Raw genomic sequence first — 15541 nt, forward strand, 5'->3', positions numbered from 1 at the left:
GCTTCCCTAGGGAGCACGTTTGGAGCATGGCCCGGGATGCCGGGGGTCTGCATCACCTCCCACGAAGGGCTCAGGGGATAAAGCTGCCTTTTCATTGGCACCTGAGCTGTGGGGTAGTGGGAGCTGGGGGCGAGGGGCACTCAGCGGGCTCCCCCGCCGACCCCCCCTCTCCCCAGACAATGGCTGCCCTTTGTTGGGGTTTTACACGTCCGGCCCCCTTCCCAGCGGCCCAGCTGGTGACATTTTACCACCTCCACATTCTCATGGGGATTCAAAGGGCACAGATGCACCGTGAAGCCACAAAGCACAGCCTCCCCCCTCGATGCTTCTCCTCCCCTGTGCCTCAGCATCCCCTGGGAAGCAGAGCCGCAGTGCACAGAGGGGATGCTCACACTGGGAACCTTCCTTTGGAGCTATTTCAAGGGTGACCTGTCAGCCCTTGGGAGCTCCCTCCATCTTCTTGCCCTTCTCTTGTCATCAGTCCTCCATTCCTTTGTGACTCTGTTGAGAGCTTTCCCTTCATCCCTGTCCCAAGAGGGTTTGGCATGCCAGACCCCCAGAACGGGAGATGAAGGGAGGCAGCGCCGGCGCCATTTCCCGGCTGGTGACACTTGACCTTTTGGAGCTGGAGTCCTGTGGGTGGTACCCACCCCTGCCCTGCAGGCACCTGGCTGCCGGGGCAATGCCAGGCAGGGCTGGTGGTGCCAGACCTGGCGTTGCCCTGGGCTCCTGTGTAGACAGTTTGTGGGTGTAGCCAGGCTTGGGACACACAGTGGCCTCTGTCCCTTCAAGAGAGGTCCCAGTGTGCAGGCGTCCAGCCCCTGCCTCTTCCCTCCTGCTCTCAGACTTCTGGGGGCTTTCCCTCAAGGATCTGGGCGAATAGCCCAGTTCCTCCCAACCAGTCATTGCCTCCGCAGGGACCTTGGGAAAACAGCCTGTAAACAGGCAGATGGAGAGCGTGAGTCACAGTGACCGAGAGGGAAATAAATGCATGAGGGGAATTTGCAGCATGCACTGGGGTCATGGGGATGAATCCAGCCTCTCCCAGTGATGGTGAGTGGCTGGCACGTAGGTGCTTTCCTGTGGAGCCAGCTGTCCCAGGAAGGAGTGTTTATTCCACTGACGGGAATGTGTCCAGACGCGCTGCAAAACAGATCCAGTCCTCTTCCCCCACCAAAAGTATCCCCTGATCCTTGCCACTTCCATCCCGAGGGATGAGCAGTCGCTGCCCTGGAGGCAGCAGCCTTTCAGAGCGCAGCACCCTGCCCGTAGCGCCATGCAGATCACTTCCCCGCTGAAAGTCACCCTGCCGTGGTTATTTTTGGCTGCCGGCGGGGCTGGAGGAGCTGGCTCTCTCCCAGCCTCTGCAGTCCCATTCGGAATTGCGTCTTGCGTGGTGGGGAGCGCTGGGGTGAGCAGGCTGCCTCCAGCACCCTGTGCCAAGTACCTGGCAGCTCCCTCGCCGTGCACAAAGCACGAGTGCAATCTAGCGGCTAATCTAGCGGGGACACCGGTGACGCTGGGGATTAACTCCTCCAAAAGCCTCCGGTGACACCGGGCGCCTCTCTAAGCGTCACTTCACCGTCCCAGCTCGGGGACTGGTGGCCCAGGGTGGTGAGAGGTTATCGAGGGTCCAAAAACGCTCTCCTTTCCCCTGGCCTCACTTGAGGCTGGGCTGCGAGCCACGGCAGAGTGTGTGCGGGCTCTGGGAGTGCGTTTGCGGGTGAGAGGTGCCCTCAGTGGCAGGGGAAGGATGCAGCTCCCGGGGATGGAGGGTGCACGTGGGTTTGCCTGGGGGCAAGAAGCAGCTCCAGGTGCTTCTCGCAGGACATGCACTCACCCGCCCACCCCAGGGGCGCCCAGCCCAAACCTTTCCGTGCTTCTCCAGCAAGAGCCGCTATTGCCGTGTCCCCAACAGCGCATCAGCTCCGTCCCCTGCCCAGCATGGGGGGGGACCCGGGGCGGGGCTGGTGCTCCCGGGCGGGGTTGAGGTGCTGCTGAACGGTGCTGAATTTTGGGGGCGAGGGGTGTACGTTGCCTCTTTTTGCCCCCCGAGACCCCCATGAGGGATTCTCCCCTGCTGGGACTCATTCCCCACTCTGCCTCCCCTCCACGCCGCTGGCCTCACCGGGGTGAGGTCCCTAAAAACGCTGATTTGTTCACATTGCCCCTTTTGCCGCGGGGCTGGGGGGATCTCGGGCAGGCGGTGGCAGTGGGGCGGGGGTACCCCATGGCTGTCCCGGCCCCTGCGGCCCGGGGTCCCCCCCGCGAACGGCCCCTGCCTCCCTCCCTGCCCCGCGGGTTGCCGTGGGAACCGCACCGGGCTCTGATGTCACCGGGCTGTTGCTACGCGACCGGGCCACTCGCCCATCCCCGTGTGAGGTCACTGTCGCCATGGCGACTCGGGGGGGATGCGGGGCGGGGGGCGGTCCCGGAGCCGCGGAGCTCCCCCCTCGTACCCCCGGGCGAGGGGCGGGCACGGAGGCGGGGAGGGTGGTGTCCTCCCAGGGGAACCGCAAAAGCTTCGCATTAAAAGAGTGAAAAAAGGAAAATAAAGCTTTTCGGTTTTTTTTGTTTTGGTTTGGTTTCTTGGCTTGTCCCGAGATACTATTTTTAGAAATCCTGGCGGAAAAGCTGCCCGCATTGGGAACGTCCTCCCGTTCCACGGGAAACGCGCTTCCCTGTGGAAACAGGCAGCGGGGGCTCCGTGGGGAGTGGGCACGGGAGGGATGGGGGTGATGGGCGGCTCACCCAAGTCCCGGTGGTGCAGCGCCCATTTTCTGCTCTGGTCCCAGTCTCCACGGCTACTGGGAGACCGTGGGTTTTACATCTCCCCTGCTTGCATTCCTGCTGGAGGTGATTTATTTCTAAACCCTGACATCTGCTTCATGGAAATCGATGGAGCTGCTTTTTCTGAGGCACAGATCCTTGCTCCTGTCCTGCCACTAGCTCTGGGGCCCCGACCAGGCCAGGCACCATCATAGCCAGTGGCTTTGCTCATGCTCCTGGGGGCATGTCCACTCACTGCCCCCTTCCCCTGGGGACCTGCCCCATCCCTCCACCCTGCCACCCCCAGAGCTGCTGCCCACTCCAGTGATCCTGCTGGCCATGAAGCCACGGGGATTAGCAGCTTCCTCTGGACAGGGCTTTAGAAAAGCTACTTAGAGCCACACTGGGCAGGCAGCAGCCAGCTTGGTTGGAGAGAGGGAAATGGGGAAAGCCAGGACATGTGGCCTGATCCCTTCTAAGGATGCTGAGTTGGAAAGGGGTTTCCCAGGGTAAATAGCTCAGCATCTCTTGGTTTGGTCAAACCATGTGTCCTGCAGTGTCTTCCCTTGCCCCGCTGAGCCCTCGGCCTCCGTGTTATTTCCAAAGCTTTGTGAGGACCTTTGACCCAAATGTCCATCCTGTGCAGGCAGGCTGAAGAGGACAGAGGGACGGGAAGGGGCAGATGCTGCTCACATGGTGCTGCCAGCCAAGATGTAGGACAAGAGCTGGCAGATGGAGGCAGGCAGACAGAGGAGTGTGAGGGTGCACCAAGCTGCTCTTTGCTGTGACGGGATCTTGGCTCACTGCTGGTTCAACAGCTGCTGAGCTTCCCAGGGCTGGGGGCTGTGGGACTGCAGAGGGATGGAGGACATGGGGATGGGGAGCTCGGGTCACTCCCCAGGGAAAGGAGCAGCTGGGGGAAGAGCAGGCAAAGGCTTTCTGCTGAAGATGTGGGGATGAGGGGTCTGGCTGGAGCTGTGGCTGGGGGGTGGAGCGGGGGGAGGGGGCTCACAGCCCCATATGGGACATGTTCCTGTCCTGACGATGGCATGAGGAGCACCACCTCCACTGCTGCTCTGTTGGACCTCCTGGATCACTGCAGAGGCCACAAGGAAAACTCCACACCAAGCCTGTGTAAACTTTGCAGCAGGTGAAGCTGAGAGCAATGGAAAGCCCCCACACACCCTGACACAGCATATGGGCAAAGTGGGAGCTCCTGGGCCAACCCTGGGCTCTTCAAAGTCCCCTCTGGTGGCCTTATCCTCTGCTAATAGGGTCCTCTGGTACCTTATGGAGAGAGGCTCAGGGGAAAATCTGGCAGCAATGAAGAGACAGGAAGGATATCCAGTTTCCCTAGGGAAGAGGTCATCAGGTAAAGGAGCCAAGGGAATCCTTCCTGAAGCAGCCAGACCAGAGCAAAGAGTTGCACTGGGGATTGAGGAGAGCCTGACTGCCCACTGAGAGGTTTGGGGGCTGGTCCTGCTGGCACTGAGCCTGTGCAGGACCTACAGGGACCCTCACAGAGCCTGTGGTTTAACCCAGGTATTTGCAGGCTCACCATTATCACAGTGTAAGGAGCTCCTGCTCCTCACTCACACTGTTATGGGGCAGGACAGGATGCTCAAAGCCCTCATCTGCCAGACCCCAAGCAAGGAATCCTGGTCCCCACTGAGCAGTCCCCAGGTGCCCTGTCAGGTGCTGGAGGACAAGGCAGGACCCTCAAGCTCCAGTTCCCCTGCATCCACCTCTTCCACCCACTGCTTCTCTCTTTCCCAGGGGAGGAGGGCTGTGGTTTGTCTGGAGGGTGGAGAGCTGGGAATCTCTGTCCCTGGCAGAGGGATTCCCTGCAAGACAGAGTGGCTCGGTGCACACCTGAGCCAGGTGAGACTTTTCGAGAGGAGGCAGAAGATGGAATGGGGAGATGAAGCAGAGAAACAAGACACCTCTCCCCTGTTTCACATCTGGAGCAAAAGCAGGAGCATCCAAAGCTGGAGGGATGCTGAGAGGAGCTGCTAGCAGCTCCTACCGTCGAGTGGGGCACAGCCGAAAAAGCCATCGTCGCTCCCAGATGCAGGATCACAGGGCTCTAAGGCTCAGGGACAGTGCCCTGCCATGTCGCCATGTCTGGGGACACTGCTCCGGGTCTGGTGCCACCGTGTGGACACACGACACTTGCACGAGCCCCTTGTCCCCTTCCCTGGTGGGGAGACCAAGCTTGACAATGCTGCTCCCCCAGGCTGTACCAAACACCAAAGAGTTTTTGTCCCACTCCCACCACCCCAAGTCTCCCAAAATCTTGCTCACTGTCTGGATCTCCCGCTCAGCCGTCAGTGCTGTGCCTTTCCTCCCCAGCCCATCAACCCCATTCCTGTACCCCATCTGCTGTGACCACCCCCAAAATGTGACTACATTGAGGGGTCAAGTACTGCTGATCTGGGGAAGAATCCCCCAAGCCGCTGGGCAAGGGAAAAGGGGTAAACAAACGACCACAGGTGGCCAGACATGGAAAGATATGATGGGACTGGGGGAATCTGCTCTGTCCCCCAAGCCTCAACAGAGGCTCTCTGCCACATGCAAATTTTCTCTCTAGATTTTACATCCCTTCTCCCCCCATTTAATATTCCTTCTTGCCCATTTTCCAGGAGATCCCCCACACCTCTCCATGGACAAGCCCAGATGTGCTCCAGACCCCCTTTTCCCCGGAGGTCACCATGCCAGCTCATCCCCCGCGCCCGGCCTCGGGGGTCCCGGGGGCTGCAATGAGCGGTCCGGGCGCGTTCCTGCCGTGCCCGGGAGCCCCATCCCGGCCGGCCCGCGGTGCCCCGTGGCTCCCCGCGCTCCCAGCAGAGGGAGCCCAAAGGACGCGGATCGCGCCCGGGGATTGTCACTGTCACCCCTCCGTGCGGATTGCAAATGCCCCGAAACCTCCTTCCAGCCGCTGCACACCGCAGAGAGATCCCGCGTCTGTCCCTCCGTGAGCCATCCCTGTCCCGGGACTGCCCCCCCTCCAGAGCCCTCCTCCAGCCCAGCCGCCTGTGCAGGGAATTTGGGACCGGACACATCGGAAAACAGCGGCTGAGGCAGCAGAGAGGGTGTTCCCAGACCTCTGCAAGGGGATTTCCCGCAGTCCAGACCATCACCCGGCACCACGTCCAAACTCAGAGCCCGGTGAAGCATCTGTGCTCCAATCGCTCTATGCTGGATGCAGTTAGCCTAAATTAACGCAGACGCCAGGCACCACAAAGGGAGGGTTTGGAATGATGCTCCTGGTGCTTTTGGAACGTCGGCTCGTGGCGTTGCACCAGGAGATTTCCCATTCACACCTCGTCGTTCCACAGGTTTGGGTACTGCTGGACACGTTGGTGAGAAAAGGGAGCAGGATGGAAATAACCTGCCAGATGGGGATGGGAGACGGGTGGAGGGAGAGTCAGAGAAGAAATATCTCAGGCAATGCATTATGAGGTCAGAGGAAAGTCCCTCCCATTTCTCCAGCATTTGCTCGTCTATTTAAAGCCCATCATTAGTAGCAGCCATGTTGAAGGGGATTTATACCAGTCCTGAGTGAATTAGGTGCCACATTTTGACCATGTGTGTAATCTACCAAAGTTATCTCCAATTCCTGCTTTCCACTGAAAACTGCTGCTTTCTTCATCAGCCAGGAGGTCTGAGAGCTCCAGCCTTTCCCTTGAATGAGGGACATTTTGGGCACATTAGAGGCTGGGGCTGAAAGCAGGAGGCTGCCACAGTGTCAACAAGAAGTGGAGAGGCTGTGAGCCAGGGAAAATCATGGAATAAACGGGATCTGGGCCAAATCCAGGCAGACAGTGCCAGGCTGCTACTGAGCACTGCTGCCAGAGCAGTCTGGCACAGACAAGGAGAGGAAATCCCAGCCAGACCTGGCATTTAATCCTGACTTCCTGGTGAAGTGGCTGAAAATGTTCGGCTCTTGGAGATTTTGGGGCACAGAAGCAACCAGAGGCCAAGACACCTGTGAGAGGCTGTGAAACCCCTACATGGCCATCAGGAGGAAAACACTTCTGTGGGTTGAGCTTGTGCTGCAGGCTCTTCACAGCAGTCCCAGAGATGCTGGAAGCAGGGTGGGCATGTCCTAGGTCTCATGGTGAGACAGCTGAAATTGGGAAAGTTGCCTGTTCTTCTGGGAAACACTTCAAGGAGGGAAGAGAGGAGAAAGCAGGAATTTCCTTAGAACTGCTGTGGCAGGCAGGAACACAAAGGGAAACTGAGGCATAGGAGAGTGGTGGGATGGGGTGGGACAGGGCAGCTGAAGCATGTGGATGCAGAGCTGTCCCAAACCCTCTGCTCTAGAGCTGCTGGTGTGGGTGGCATTAGGGGGCTGGCAAGTGTAGGGTTAACCCAGCCCAGCCCATTCCTGCCCAGGTGCTGCTCAGCCTGCCCTGGTGCAGGTGGTACCAGGACTATAAAAGGCTGGAGGAAGCCTGGACAAAGGCCTAATGGGGCAGGGGAGAGGTGCTGCTGTCTCCAGGTTTGAAAAGTGGTGGCAGCAGAGCTGTGCTGCCACACCAGAGCCCATTCCCTGGCTCGAGGGTTGTACTGGACAGCACTGGGAGTTTTCTTATCTGTCTGATGGCTTTCACCCACTCATCACCATCCTGCTGGAAAGGGGAACTGGACTGGCTGGACCTGTTGTGCTTGTGAGATGTGGGTTTAGGGTTATCCTTAGTGGGTGCAGGTGGGGTGTTTAATTATTCCTTCCAGTTTCCTTCAGAGTGTGAAAATCAGGCTGAGAGTCTCTCCACATAGTGCCTCCACTTAGAGGAAAATGTCATCCCTTATCATCTTCCACCCCCTGTGTCCCAGTCTGGGGTTCCTCCTCTGCCCTAAGATCACCCCAGAGGGACACGAAGGTGGTTCAAACCCTGGTTTTCCCCAAAGCTGCCGAAGAGAGACTGCTGGAGATGGTTTTCTCTTTTTCCAAGGACTGTTTATGATCTCTTATCTCTGGGACCTTTTGCCTGGCCAGCAGCGGTCTGCTCAGCCTGGCATACATAGTGGAATCTGCCTGGTGAAGGCAGGGCTTATCTTATATAGTTAGTACTACGTATTACATGTTTACAAAATTTTCCTAATACAATACAATTTTATTAAATGGTCCAGCCCTGACCCCAACCAATCCAAGAGGCCAATGTGTCACCCAACATGGATGACATGGAGAAGAAGGAGGAAAAGGTGTTCACCCCCCAAATTCTCCATCTTGGCCACGTGTCCCTTATCATAAACATTCAAGAAAACCAATTTATCTACGTTCTAACATTCTAATTTACACTCTACTCATCATTATTTTCTGTGTCTCTTCTCTCAATGTGGGCAGATTCTCCCAGGGAGTCAAATCCAGCCCCTGCAGCTCCTGGGCTGCACTCAGGGGTCTCTGAGGGGTCTGCCAGGGGGGTTTTTGCACCCCCCCAAAGGAGCCAGGGAAAAACCCTGGACTCCCACACCCCTGCTCTCAATTAAGGGCAGGATGACTCTGGTATCTTGCTGTGGTCCCCTGGGGTGGGTGTCATTTGGACCTCCCATCCTGAGTCTGTCTGTTTGAGCTGCCAGTGCCTGTGTCCCCATCACTGCATGTCACACCATAACCAGGCTGATGTGCCTTGGCCCTGTGGCTGCTTGTTCAGCCCATCCTGTGTCACTGAGTGACCTCCCCTCGCTGCTGGAGGGGGTGAGGTGATGCTGGCAGCCCTGACAGGTGCAGGGAAAGCCCAGCCCATGACATTTATCACAGTTCTGCTTCTTGCCCATCCTGGTGTCACATATCTGATCCATCCTGGAGCAAAAATCAGACTCCTGGAGGCTTCAGTCTCCCTGGCCTCTGATGATCCCTTCTCCCTGATCCACAGGGATGGGCAGGCAGGTTACACAAGAGCTGGGAGCTCTCCTCATATCCAGCTCCAATTTGCTGGCACCAAAACACCACAAATTTCTGAAGGGGCTGGATCCACTGGAGCCTGAGCATGCCCTGTTCTCACACAGCAGCACTGCTGGCAGCTGTCTCACAAATTTAGGTGCCATTTGCTGCCTGTGCTTGGAGATGAACCTTGCAACCAATTTGCTAGATTTCTTCTCTCAGTGCACAGAGTGTTTCAGGCTGTTTATTTACATTTGTGGCATAATTTCTTCCTCCTGGAGCTAAGTAAACTTTCATTCATGCTGAAGTTTCTATATTACTGAGAGCTCATGAAGTTCTTTGAGCTTCAATTCTCTCCATATGCAGCATAAACTTCCTGATGGAAAAAATGAACATCTGCACGTGTCCCACTTTTTTTTTTTTAGTTGAATTTCTTTTGGATGCAAAACAAGAGTGGAAAGGTACAGCCCTGAAGTTTATTGGTACCTGGAAATTGAGACTCAGAGTAAAATCCTGTCACAGGACATGGAGCAGAGTGTGGTATTCTTCAACGGGTAAGGTGCACCCCAGCCCTTTTTTTCTTCCAGTGGAGCAGCAAAAGTACCAATAGCTAGTGTAAGATGTTCCCACCCTCCCCAGTTTCAGCTGTTGCACTGCAGATAACAAAGCAATAAGGAAAAACGTGGTGCCATTAATGTCATTAATGTGGTATCATTAATGACACATAATAGTGTAATGTCATTAATGAGGATTCAATTGTCATCTGGGGGTGTCATCATGAAGAACAAGGCTCTCACATCCTCATCCCTGCCACCCCCATGGTCCTGCCCCTCAGCCCTGTCCCATGCCAGACCTGGGAGATGCTCATTTTCAAATAAATTCCTGTGAAAGTGCTGCAGTTCCTGTGATGAGTTTCTCTCTCTATCCTGCATCTCTATTTGCTGCCATGCTCATGTTTCACTGGGATGTTGCTGTAGCTGATTGGGGTTTCTTTATGACTGGAGGTTTTGATCTTGGCTTGGAGAGTGAGTCACTACATGGCAAATGGGATCCCATTCCAGAGATGTCATTTCCTCACCCCGTGTTCTTTGCAAATGAGGTTTTGCAGAGCTTGAGCAGCTGTTTTTCCTTCCAGCTGAAAACCTCTTCCCAGGCACATTTAAAGACATGAACTGGGTGCTGAGAGCTGTGCATAGGCAGGGAATTAATATCTGCCATGGCCCAGTGGGAGATGTAACAAGTCCTGGCAATCAATCCTGGGAGGCCTGGGGCCACCATAAATCAACCTGTGAGTGCCAAGTGGCTCTGAACCAAGGGGAGGGGAAAGAGGCCATCCCTGTGCTGTGCCATGTAGTTATTTTTGATAACTCAAAAAGGAGGAGACTTGGAAAGTAACAAATAAAGCCATGAAGTGACTTCTTGGTGCCTGGTAAAATGCCCTAGACCCATGCTCCATTGAAATGTATTTTGGAGATGGACTTGCTGTAGATGAGGTGGTCCCAAGCTTATCATGTGTTGGCCAGGATGTTTTCAGCTGGCAAAATGCTCCTTGGGGTGTCCCCTGGCTTGGCTCTGCTGCTGAGCAAAGGGAAAGGCTTTGGCTGAGTCCCTCCTGCCACCGAGTGTGCCACAGCTTTGTCAGGGAGCAGATCTCAGCCAGGGTGAGGGATTTCCATCACAGCTTCCTTGCTGCTTCTGGGGCTGGCAGAGCACTCTGCTGCAGCCCTGGGACCTCTGGGCTCCTCTCACCCTCCCCAAGCTTGACTTTCTCAGTTTAAGGAAAAGGTGGTGATGGCTCTGCCCTTAGTGTGGGACTGAAGCACACAAGACACCCTCCTTTTGCAGCTGCATCTGCCCTCTCCAGGTACAAAATGCCCTCTCCACTGCTGATTGCAACCCCAGTGTTGGCTCTGCCCCTCTGATGGCCCTGCATGGTGCCATGGAGAGCATCAAACAGGAGCCAAGGAGGGATGAGAGGGAGGCAGGGAAACAATGTGCTCGTAGCAAAGCCCTGGCCAACAGACACATCCACAGCTTGGGGTGAAAAAATCTGATCCTTTTTTGATCTTGGGTGATTCATTCTGACCTCAGCAAAAAAACATGGTCCCTAGCCTTGTGCTGGGTGGAGGGCACAGAGCTGGGGCTGTGCAGGTTCCTGTCAGGATGGCTTGACTTGCAGCCAGCCCTCATTCAATTCCATCAGTGCCCAGGGAGCACGGCCAAGGCAGCAGCCCTGGGTAACTCAGCATAATGGCAAAAGTGCTCCTGCCAGGTGAAAAAGCACTTCAAGTCTGTGCTGGCCCTCATTAGCAAAACTGTGGTTGCCACAGAGCCTGAATACCTGCTCAGAGTGCCTGCCCTGTCCTCTCAGCAGACCCAGGGGACACAAGCTGTGGAGCAGAGACCAATTTTGCTGTTCCTTAGAAAGATGATTGCTTTAACCCCAGTGAATATTGAATTTTTTTTTTTAAATTTTTTTTTTTTGCTTCCTTCAGCCTCATTTGGAGTAGAGGAGAAACATCCCTCCCCAGCTATTCCTCAGATGAGCTGTGGGGCTCTAGGTACAGAAGCTGCTGCAGTAAGAAATGCCAGGCTGTGAGTAGGACACCAGCCTGGAACATGGTTAGCTGCCCCAGGGGAGCAAAGGCTCTGTGCTGCTCCTTTGCCAGATGCCTGCACTCTGGAAAAGGTGCTGGCCAGTTTATCACCAGCTCAGAAAAGGGGATTTGGAGATCTAGAAACAACTGCCAGTGTTGTGAGAGGTTAAGATGTCACCTGCTTAGGCTGTGTGAGAGGGAAAGAGAAGGTAAAAATGCTGAGGTGAGAATTTTGGGAATAGGTACAGCTGTTACACAGTGAAAAAGGCCTCTGGAGAGTTAGTTAGTAGAAATGCACAGGAAATTGATGGCTAAGAATTTATTGCAGGAGGGTGTCCCACACAGACAAGCATGGGTGGGTGGGCTCTGCTGGGTAACACACAGCAGGGCTGCTTTGAAAAGGCCACCCCACTGATCTGTCTGTGCAAAATTCTCCAGATCTGGGCCTGTTTGGTGCCCTGTGGGTCTGTGTGGTTCTTCCTGGCCCTGAGATCTACAAAAAGCATCCTCTTGCTCTCTGAAATACATCCTCTAGGCTTGTCATCTCCAGGTGACCAAAGAGGGGTAACTTTGAGTAGGCAGCTCCCAGCAGAGAGAGAAGCCCCTTTTGCATCCCCATGGCAAAAAGATTTGCTTACTCTCCGAGGAGAGAGGGTTCATTCTTGCCCAAAAGCTTCATGACCCTGTTCTGTCAGTGCTTGTTATCCCTGCCCTGAAATATTTTCTGCAGAAATATCCTGAGAAGGGGCTGCTCATCTGCTTCCTTCTGTGGCAGCAGAATGCAGCTCAGGGGCTCTTGCCTGCTGCAGGATAGCAGGGAGGGGACAAGGGACTGTCTGTGCCTCAGTTTCCCTCTTGGATTCAATGTCACTCTGTGGCTTGGTGGCTTTACATGTTCAGAACCAGAGGGTCTTAATTAAATCTGCAAAATTCAGGAAGAAATAGGGACAGAGCACAGACAGTTCCACAAGGCTGTGCTGGGCTGCCCTGCAGTTACTGTGATGCCCTCTTGAAAGCAGCCAGAAGTAGATGCAGGAGGTTATTAGGGCTGTGACTCTCAAGCCTTGAAACTGATGTTTGTTTTCTCTTTTGGCTTCTTAATCCTCCAGCTGCAGAGCTGAGCCTTGCTCTTCTGTGTGGCAGCTTAATCCACTTGTGAGGGGAGCCAGCTGCCAGCAGGGACAGCCCCTGCCCTGGCTGGACCTCTGGGAGGGATGGGTGTACAGCAGGGAGCAGGGGGAAGGCTGGAACTGGGGTTACAAAGGAGCCTCATTGGTGTCCTTGCTTGTCTTCTTCCAGCCTAACCCAGAGGGGCTCTGGCCATGGAGAGGGCTGGGCTGTGGCTCACAGACCATGAGGAGCAGGTTTTGGTGTGCAGCTGGCCATCCTCCCTGCTACCCCCCCAGGCAGAGTTAATAAAATAAAATACCTGATAAGAGGAATAGGCTGGGACTGCTCTGGGAGCTGACTGTGTGTGGCTGGGCTCATCAGGGCAGTCAGAAAACAGAGGGAGACAGATGAGGAAGGGAGTGAGATTTTTCCGGAATGCTTCTCTCCATGTTGTAATCCCTGAAATGAGCTCATGCTGAGGCTCCTTGTGCCTCTGCACTGGCACAGATCTGTTCCCTGCCTCGGGCATCCCCCAGGGAAAACAGCCTGTGCACAATCTGGAGGCAGGGAAAGAAATCCCTGCCTCATCACTTGCTGTTTGTAGCTTTGCCACCCAGGGTGTGTGACCTGCAACGTGCCAGTTCCCTGGCACTGTCACCCATCCTGGCATCTGCTGAAACAGCCCTGCTGAGCCCTTGCCAGCACCATCCAGCTGCTGTCCCTCTGTCCTGTCCCAGCTGTCACCAGCACTATGCCATAACCCTGTTTTACTGTGTCTCCATCCCCAGAGGGGATGAAGTTTCTATTCTTCACTTCCATAGGAACAGGCAGCAACCTTTCTCCTTCTCTCTCCCAGTTTCAGACAGTTTCCAGCTTGTTGATTTCTTCCCTCAAGTAATGTCTTGTGTACACTCATTTACTCTCCAGGCCTTTGGCTTCAGCAGTTCCTCCCCTCTGGGGGAAAAAATGGTTTCCTGAGGCAAGTCAAGGCTCAGTGTTTGCCCTGCCTGCTCCCTTCTGCTTGATGCTTTTTTGCTGCAGGGAGCATAGGTAGGGCCAGGTCAGGGTGACCAAGACAGCCCAGGGCTTTGCTGATCTTGTCCTGTAATTCCTTGCCTGTTCTGGAATTTCTTTGAGCAAAATCAATGAGGAGGGAGTGGTACTGCTCCATCTGCTGCGTGCTCTGGAGGGCTGGGCCATGCAGGACCCCAGGGACTGTGTCCTGGTGCTGGAGACCACCAAATCCTCAAATCCTGGCCACAAGCACCAGGCTCAGCAGTGCTGGGAGCTGTGTTGGGGCTCAGCCTGCATGGGGCTGGCAGCAGGTCTCTCCAGGTCACTTCTCCAAGATCCCTGGTGGAATTCAGCTCTGCTGGGGCTCTTTCAGCTCAGCCTCTGTGCAGGGTGGGATGGTGGCGGGGTGGGCAGAAGGAAAGTCCCGGGATGCCAGAGCCCTTTACGGTGTCATCCCCGGGGGTACCGCCTCCCCCTGTGCCCTGCCACCCCCGGGGGGGATGAAGGGAGCGGTGCGTGTCCCCGTGCCCAGGGTGCTGTCGCCCGAGGTGGCAGTGCCGGAGTTGGAACGATGCTCTGCCAGCCCCGCAGCTGAGCCCGGAGCCGCGGATCCCCCACCCCGCAGCCGTCAGCCCGTGGGCACCTCCGTCAGCCCGTGGGCATCTCCGTCAGCCCGTGGGCATCTCCATCAGCCCGTGGGCATCTCCAGCCCGGGCGGGTCTCGGTCCGGCCCAGCCCGAGGAGCAGAGAGGAGCCGCGGGCGGAGCGGGGACACGCAGCCCTGACACGCGTCCGTGGGGCTCGGGAGCCGTGAGTGGGTCTGTGTGTGCACACGTGTGCCCTGAACCCTTGGGATTCCAGCCACAAAATCCCGGGGATTTCAGCCCTGAAAATCTGGGAATTTCAGCCCCAAAATCCTCCGAATGTTATTACTCAAACCCCAGGAATTCTGCCCCTAAAAACCTGGGGATTCCAGGCTTAGAACTCTCAGCGTTTAAGCCGGAAAATCTTTGGAATTTTAGCTTCAAAATCCTGGAAATTTCAGCCCCAAAATCCTTGGAATTTTAAGACCCAAACCGTGGGAATTCCTGTCCCCAAACCCCAGGAATCCAAAGGTATCTGATTACTAGTTCACTGTAAGTTTCCGTGTGTGTGCGCGGGTCTGCGCCGCGGCGGAGGGAGTGCGTGTTCCTGGCACGGAGGACAGGCGGACAGGAGCGCGGACAGACACCGGACACGGGCACGGAGCTCAGCCGGACGCGGAGCACGGGGCGATGCTGCTAGCGCAGAACTTCCTCCTGTGCCCCCGAGTGTGACAGGAGCCGGCTGGAGTCACCTGCTTCACGGGGAATGAATGATTCGGGTGACCCAGGGATTGCACATCTGGAAGCCACTGGGTCCGTCTGCGTTTCCCCGAGATGAGCCCGGTGCTGCACAGGCTCCCGTGCCGGACGGCGCCAGGGCGGCCGCGGGGCTGATCGATGGTAAATGATGCTTTACTCACCGCCGACACCACGCAAATGACAAATGACGGCGTTGCGAAGGCTGCCGGAGGGGCAGGAGACGCCTGTGCCACCCTCCCCTGGGACTCTCAGAGTCAATGGAGTTTATTACCTTAACGTTATTTCCTCTTTCTGAAGGGCAGCTTTTTGGCAGCGCTGCTTTGCAGATAAGGAGCCAGCCCCTGACAGGGGCAGGGTCTCGGCACCGCGATTTGTTTGGCCAGCGGTGGGAAGGGAAGCCCCCTGGCACAGCCCCCAACCTCTCAGCTGACAGCGGACGAGACGGAGAAGGTGGATAAGGGCAGGCGGCTTCTCCGAGCTCAGCTCCGAGGGGGAAGAAGCGGCGGGATTTCATTTGCCTGCCTCTTAAGGCAGTGAAGTCTCCATCCCCTCCCACGCTCCCTCCCAGCCCTGACCCTGTCCGGCGCAGGGGTGGTGGGACCTCAGCATTCATCTGGAGTTTCCCAACAAGACGTAAGTCCTTATCATGTTGGAAGATCAATTTTCCCTCTGGCTGTTTTATTGGTTGCCCTGCCAGCCCTTCTACATATCTGGTACAATTGCGGCCAGGAGAGATTTTTGGGGCTGGCTTTTTGGGGGTGTATCCTGCTCAGTAAGCAGAGCAGGAAAAGGGGACAGCCCTGCTGACATTCCCCTGATGG

General features: G+C 56.0%; 1 protein-coding gene across 1 annotated transcript in view; it reads left to right on the forward strand.

Annotated features, from left to right (window-relative positions):
- Positions 1-15541, forward strand: part of NMUR1 (neuromedin U receptor 1) — a gene marked incomplete at its 3' end in the record, with an annotated part of 36840 nt that overhangs the window by 18477 nt on the left and 2822 nt on the right. The gene's annotated exons all lie outside the window — the stretch shown is intronic.

The sequence above is a fragment of the Erithacus rubecula genome (assembly GCF_903797595.1).
Source record: "Erithacus rubecula genome assembly, chromosome: 11".
NCBI classification, from domain to species: domain Eukaryota; kingdom Metazoa; phylum Chordata; class Aves; order Passeriformes; family Muscicapidae; genus Erithacus; species Erithacus rubecula.